The sequence below is a fragment of the Colobus angolensis genome, unplaced genomic scaffold, assembly GCF_000951035.1.
Source record: "Colobus angolensis palliatus isolate OR3802 unplaced genomic scaffold, Cang.pa_1.0 Scaffold15, whole genome shotgun sequence".
Taxonomy (NCBI): domain Eukaryota; kingdom Metazoa; phylum Chordata; class Mammalia; order Primates; family Cercopithecidae; genus Colobus; species Colobus angolensis.
Window position 1 is genome coordinate 3,519,933 of NW_012114599.1, and position 8,185 is coordinate 3,528,117.

The window sequence follows — 8,185 nt, forward strand, 5'->3', positions numbered from 1 at the left end:
TAGTGATAGTTTGCTGAGAATGATGGTTTCCAGCTGCATCCACGTCCCTACAAAGGACATGAACTCATCCTTTTTTATGGCTGTGTAGTATTCCATGTTGTATATGTGCCTCATTTTCTTAATCCAGTCTGTCATTGATGGACATGTGGGTTGGTTCCAAGTCTCTGCTATTGTGAATAGTCTGCAACAGCATTTCAGACAGCACCATCAAGCCTCAGCTGAGACCCTTCTGCTAAGTCTCCTTCTGGGTCCCTTTCTCACATGGGTCAGTTACAACTGTTAGAAAGTGATTTCTAAATAAAAACTCAAAGCTACTTTCACCATTATTTTGCCTCCTGGAATCACATAGAGAAAGTTTGCCCACTTCTTCATAGGCTGGAAGATACTTGTACACAGCCATCAGGTCCTCATTAGACCTGCCCTACTTACCACCTCAAGTGTATTCCACATGTGACAGGACTTCAAACCTAGTGCCCTCCTGGCTGTCCCTCTTGGGACATACTTGGGCTTGTCAGTGTCTCTTCAAGTGTCCTAGTCCTATATTGCTGTGAAGCAAATTACCCTAAAACCTGGTGGCTTAAAGCTATAAGCATATATTGTCTTACACCAACTCAGAGTCAGGAATCCAGCAATGGCTTAGCTGAGTGGCTCTGCTCCAGGCCTCTCATGAGGTCCCAGATGTCAGACTGATTGGAATTCGATGGGAACCTAATCCAGATTTCTTCATCACTTCCACCAATATAGCACAGATAACATCAGACATTTTGCTTACATCAAATAACTCTAGCTCTTCCAGATTTTCCTGACCTATCAGATTATCAATACAATGTAATTAGTGGAAAGGAATTTAGGAATTAACAGATGTAATCTCCTTATTTTAGAGAAGGAAAAACAAAATAAATGGGCTTGCCCATTCTAACTAATTATTGTCTGAAACAGGACTTGAACCAGTTCCATTCTTCACCCTGTTATACCTGTTGTTCTCTGTAGTGTGTTACTCACAGCATCAGAGACAGGAAATTCTATATAGGGTATACTCATTTAAGGGCCCGCCAAAGCAAGTGTCTCCTTGGTTCTTTCCTCATATCACAGCCACAACCCAGCTGTGGCATAATATTCCTGTGTATATTCCTGGTTCTTTCTAATCATGTCCTTTTTTAAAAATTAAAAATGTATGCCATTTTTACTCTTTAAATCTAACAAACCATCTGTTTAATAATGTATTCTCAACCTTGTTGTGGATGGAAAATTTTACTACTCTGTGTTTTTTCTAATCTACAGTTTCCACATTTGTAATAATCTTTTTTGTTTTTTGAGACGGAGCCTTACTCTGTCACCCAGGCTGGAGTGCAGTGGCACGATCTTGGCTCACTGCAACCTCCGCCTCCCAGGTTCAAGTGATTCTCCTGCCTCAGCCTCCTGAGCAGCTGGGACTACAGGCGTGCGCCACCACTCCTGGCTAATTTTTGTATTTTTTAGTAGAGACGGGGTTTCACCATGTTAGCCAGGATGGTCTCGATCTCCTGACCTTGTGATCCGCCCGTCTCGGCCTCCCAAAGTGCTGGGATTACAGGCTTGAGCCACCGCACCCGGCCCCCTCCTCTTTTCTTCATTATTTCACAAAAGTCCACAACACTGTCACACCTGTGTGTTTGTTTTAGTGCTGTGGTTTGTATTTGCTCAGGCTCAGAGGTTGTAACTTCTGTAAAAGACCTAGATTTCATCATACTTTTTGTTTTATTTTGTGTCAGACATAAGTTCCTCTTTTAAAACAATTTTTTAAAAAGAGTTGGAGTCTTACTATGTTGCCCATCGAAATCCTGGACTCAAGTGATCCTCCTGCCTCAGCCTCATGAGTAGCTGGGGCTACAGACATACATCACCATTCCCAGCTACTTTTTTTTTTTTTTTTTTGTAGAGACAGGAGTCCTGCTATGTTGCCCAGGCTGGTATCAAACTCCTGGGCTCAAGTGATCCTTCCTTGGCCTTCCAAAGTGCTGGGATTACAGGAGTGAGCCACCACACTTAGTCTCATTCATTCTAAGATGCATACATTTTCACATTTGTTGTCTCTGAAATTAGAATGCATTGTGTAATAGATACCATATCATAGTTTAATTGTCAGGGCTTTAAAAAATGTTTCTTTTGTAGTAGTATACATAACAATGGAACGTCTTGCAATCCATGGCATCTTATGTTTGATAAAATATATTATTTGCATTTTTTTACGTATGCACAATATTTTGTTTGAAAGGATTCTCAAGAAACTGGTAAAATGAAGTGCTCATAGGGAGGAGAACTAGGTAGCTAAGAAACAGAGTGACAGAATTTCTATTGCATTTCCTTTTGTATCTTTCACATTTTGAATCACATGATAAATCTCAACAAATAAAACATTAGGACAATAGATTCCAATTTAAAAAGTACAACTGGACATGAGCCCTTGCAAAACCATGACTTCACAGAGATTTGCATGCAGTTCTGTGTTTGTTCCTAGAGATGGCCAATGAGCACTGTGAAGGTAGGGCTTTGCCACTGTATGCTTCTCTCTTAATGCAGGGTCCAACATGGCGCCTGGTCAGGGACTAACTTTAAATGATATCATTCCTTTCTCCCAAGGTTTTGGTCATGTTTAAATCATTAACCAGATCTTTATTGGCTAAAATTAAGTTCAACATAACTGTTTTCCTCATTGTTTTCTTTACCTTCCTGTTGATGCAATTGTTCTATAAGGAAAGACACAAATATATCAGATGCTCTGCTCTTACTAGATTTTGACTTCCAACAGAACCATAGAACAGCCTGTAGGGAAATGAGAGAAACATCTTGAGAAGAAAAGAAAAACGGTTTAATTGGCACCAACGCACTTGACAATTGAGTTACTATGATGGCTCATATGTGGTATTTGCTAAATGAACCAGGAGATTCAGGAAATAACTGTAAGATGTTGGCAGTTGTGCATGGCACTAAAGGGATCACTGTTGATTCCTTCCTGTTGATGAGGATATTTAGAAATGCAAATAGCCACTTCCTAGACCATGCTGAATATTATATGCACAAAAAAGCCACACTAAATCTGAAGTAAGCAAAATCAATCCTAGCAATCCTGCATGGCAAAGAATAACTGATAACCAGGGAAGATTTATGATACTAGGTCTATTCAAAAATAAGTCAAAAAGGTTAATGCAGAATAGAGATACAGTTTTCAGGGCCAGAGATTTCAAGTTTGACGTAGAATCCAAGCCAGTGCTGGTTGGTGTGGAAAGGGCAGGCTCCAGGGTTATTACTATCAATCTTTGTTGGCATTTGTGGTTCACTCATATCAGCAAGTTGTTACAGGGTGAAGTAAACTTAAAACCCAGCAGTAAAATGAACATTTTTTTTGTGGCTTGTTTGTTTGGGGTATGGATGCAATAACGACATTTTCTAGAATTAGGCCAGACTTAATTTAATAATTTTTTTTTTTTTTTTTGAGACGGAGTCTTGCTTTGTCGCCCAGGCTGGAGTGCAGTGGCACCATTTCGGCTCACTGCAAGCTCCGCCTCCTGGGTTCACGCCATTCTCCTGCCTCAGCCTCTGAGTAGCTGGGACTACAGGCACGCACCACCACATCCGGCTAATTTTTTGTATTGTTAGTAGAGACAGAGTTTCACCGTGTTAGCCAGGATGGTCTCGATCTCCTGACCTCGTGATCCGCTCACCTCGGCCTCCCAAAGTGCTGGGATTACAGGCGTGAGCCACTGCGCCCGGCAATTTAATAATTTAATATAAATTTACTTTTCAATAAGACTGATGATTCAATGTGCAACTAACATAAAACATTACCTGTACTAACTTGACAAAGCAAAGCATAGACTATTTGTTCCAATCTATGGTATAGAAAATACAGTTTTCTTATTTAAATAATAGATGATAAGTTTTGTTTGGATAAACGGAGGCAGAATGGCACACTTCCGGGTTCTTCTTTACCACCAGCTCTTCCCACGCGCGCGAAAATGCAGCTGGCGCCTGGGAAGGTGCAGATCAACCAGGCATGCGCCAGGTGACGTCAATCCAAAGAGACCAAGATTTACCTGGTCGCACCTGTGGAACGCCCGCCGACACGCCCGTGCCCCGCCTATTGCCCTCCCACTCCTAGAAAAGCCGCTCTCCGCCAGTGAGCCACGCGGCCTTCTCACAGCCCCACTCCTGTCGGGATGTCAGGACTGTGGGAACTCCGTCCGAGAGCCCCACCGGGGGACTCTGCCGGCCTCCTTTGCCGGAGGCCGACAGACTTCTCCCTACCCACCTTCTTTCCCTGAAGCTAGGTGACCAAAATAAACTTGCAGTTTTTGCTCCTACACTTGCCTACCCGCTGGTTCTTTTGTGCCCGCTCGGCTGGTCTTAGAAAAACAAATCAAGTTTTACTCCCAAATCTTCTTTCCTGTGATTTCCCTTTAAGAATCACTGGCTTGCCTGTTTCCCTGTGGCTTTTCTTTCTCTGTCACACATTTTGTACTCTGTGATGTAATTCTTCCATAGGTCCTGGGCCAGATATCCTTTCTTTGTTCCTCAGATCTACTTGCCACTTTTCTCCACCCTACTTTCTGCCCCAGGAGGCTGACCTCTATGGGCAACCTCAAGGGCTCACACCCACCAGCTTTCAGCTGAGTTTGGCTTATGGGGAACTCTAGCAGGAAATCGGGGTTGGGAGTGGAGGGGCACAGGAGATGAAGTCAGGGTATGTATTCTCCACTCTTGCCAACTCAGTTTGGCTGTGTCCCTTGACCAAAGAGATCAACTATGTTTACTGCTCCTCTCAAGGGGGCCAACCATACAGGACTCTCTCCAGCTACAGTAACCATTCCCTGTCATCATGCCTTCAGGTCCAGAGGTTATAGCAGCATTCTTTTATTTCCCCCTGTGGTCCCCTCTTCCTTGCCCACACCCTTGCAAACAATGTATCTTGATTTGAATGCAACATTTGTCTCCTACTGGGACCCCGATTGATGTACTCCCCTACGGGAGACCTAGCCTAAATTTGATCAAATGGAATAAAATGCCCCTGAACCAGGGTATTACAGAGTGCAGCTGGTAGATGATCCACATCACTGTAATTTGGAACTTGATTAAAAAGGCAGATTTCCCAGGCCCCACCCAACTCTCTCTCTGGAAGTCAGACTGGGGAATCAGTATTTTAAGCGAGTTTTCTAGGTGATATCCAGACACAGCGAAATGGGAGAACTTGTCACAGAACAGATGATGTTTTAAAAATATGCTGCTAATGAAACTAAGGTTTTTTCAAATCTTATCAGGAAACCAGAGCATTATCTCAATCTCCCACTAGGACTCTAGATTGTTTTCCAAATCTCATCAAGAAGCCAAAAATAAAACCAAGAAAATTAATGCAAGATAATGACTAGTGTAATTGATTTCCCAGTGACTATGAGACCTTTCTCAGGGTGAGAAAATTCTTTACAAGTATGGCATAAATCTCAGAGGGCAACCATATAAATTGAACATTTTCTGATGGGAAAATCATTATAAGTAAAATTAAGAGGCAAATGATAAACTGAGAAAAAATATTTGCAATACATATCACAGAGCCCTGAAGTGGCATTTTTGGACAATATTCTCCAGTTTTCCAGTTTCTTGGATGGGGAGGGGAGACAGGATTTACTGACCTCTTCACCTTACCAAGGCTGGAAGTCCCATTTCAATCTTAAAAAACAGTCAAGCAAACAAAATCTCAATTATCTTCCCACAAAGCATGTAACAAGTAGCATATTTAATATGCTTGAATTTCCTTCCCCTGCCCATCCCTGGTGAAAATAAAAGCAATGAAATAGTTTCCTATGACTCAAAAATTGGAAGGGGTGACAGAGTAGGTGGCAGAAGTAGTTCAAGTTCAAAATGAAGAGCAAATGGGTAAATCAGTTTCTCAGCACTTCAGGGACAGCTATATTCAAAAACACATATTTCTTTCTTTCTTTTTTTTTGAGGTGGAGTCTTGCTCTGTCACCTAGGCTGGAGTGCAATGGCATGATCTCAGCTCACTGCAACCGCTGCCTCCCGGGTTCAAGTGATTCTCCTGCCTTAGCCTCTTGAGTAGCTGGGATTATAGGTGTGCACCACCATTCCCGGCTAATTTTTGTATTTTTAGTAGAGGCGGGGTTTTACCATGTTGGTCAGGCTGGTCTCTAACTCCTGACCTCATGATCTGCCCGCCTCAGCCTCCCAAAGTGTTGGGATTGCAGGCATGAGCCACCATGCCAGGCCTAAAACACATTATTTCTATTATCATAGACCATGCTATTTCAAACTTCCTCTGAAAAAGTCACAGGATATTTCTTTGATGATCTAAATTATGTCAAAGCTTTTTCTGCTTTTCAGACATTTATTCCATGGCCCCACCTGCATTGACACCTGCTAACTCAACCCTAGAAACTCTCTGAAATGATTCTCCATGGTCACGTAGACTAAGGAAGGTTTGATAGAATTAGAATGACAGCTTATGGCCAGAACCATTTAATCCCCCACCAAACCCATAGACTTTTGATGTGAACTTCCTGAAGATTTCTGTTTCTGTAGGAAATAAATATGACATACGGTCACAGAGAACAAGTAGGCTTTGCTCAGGTCCAAATTCTGGGTGACTTCTTAAAACATTCAAAGAGGAATACATTTGAGTGAGGTTTCTCCTCTTCTCCTCTTCTCCCCTTCTATTCCTTCTCCTCCTTCCTTTTTTTTTTTTTCTCTTTCTCTTCTTCTTCTATTAATTCAGACTTATTCTGGTGTTCATTTGAACTGTGCACTATTCAGGCATAGCATTCTTTTTGCCCTTCAATTGAGTTGACACTGACCAGGCACGGTGGCTCATGCCTATAATTCCAGCACTTTGGGAGGCCGAGGCAGGCAGATTGCTTGAGCCCAGGAGTTTGAGGCCAGTTTGGGCAACATGGTGAAACCCCATCTCTACTAAAAATACAAAAAATTAGCCAGGTGTGGTGGCACATGCTTTTAGTCCCAGCTACTTGGGAGGCTGAGGTGGGAGGATCACCTGAGCCTGGGAAGTTGAGTTTGCAGTGAGCCATGATCATATTACTTCACTCCAGCCTGGGTGACAGAGGGAGACCCTGTTTTAAAAAAAAAATTGAGTTGACACCATCAATATAGTATGACTTTCTTGTATATTACCAGTAAAGACTTCAACACCATTATTTGTCTACTAAATGAAGTCTACTGCTTTTAAATAAAAAAAAACCAGAATTCTGTTTCTTTTTTTTTTTTTTTTTTGAGACGGAATCTCGCTCTGTCGCCCAGGCTGGAGTGCAGTGGCCGGATCTCAGCTCACTGCAAGCTCCGCCTCCCGGGTTCATGCCATTCTCCTGCCTCAGCCTCCCGAGTAGCTGGGACTACAGGTGCCCGCCATCTCGCCCAGCTAGTTTTTTGTATTTTAGTAGAGACGGGGTTTCACCGTGTTAGCCAGGATGGTCTCGATCTCCTGACCTTGTGATCCACCCATCTCAGCCTCCCAAAGTGCTGGGATTACAGGCTTGAGCCACCGCACCCGGCCTCTGTTTCTTATATTTTGAAATAATCTGGCATATTGATTATTTTAATATATCTTTGAATAGGCACTCTTCCTTATTCTGACCCTGGCTCTCTGGACTTCAACTCGTGCACGTTGTTTGCCAGGAGAGCCAATGGATTATTGAAAATATTTACAACATTAAAAAACATTTTGGGATAATGTATTTGCAGCAATAGATCACTAACAAATGCAGATTTAGTTGAAGCAAGTACTGCATATAATAATTATTATTTTTTAGTTCTTGAGGTTTTGATAAATAAATTTTGCTCTGTATCTTTGGCTAAAATACTTAAATTCCATAGGCTTCAATTTCATCCTCTTAAAATGGAGATAAGTATATCACCTATCTGTCTCAAACGACTATTTTAAAAACTAAAAAACGAAATGAAACAAAAATGTGAAAGCCCTAAAATAAGTATATAAAGTGTTTATTACAATATCTTGAAGATATTAAGGCAATCTATAAGGGTTAGCTATTTTATTATTTTTGATTAATAAACTATACAATAGTAGTCAATGTGGCTAGCAGGAACTGTGAATATCTGGTCTGCCTTTTGGAAGGGCATGTTTAAGGGTAAGCCCCATAAAATGTTATACAATATTTCAAAACCA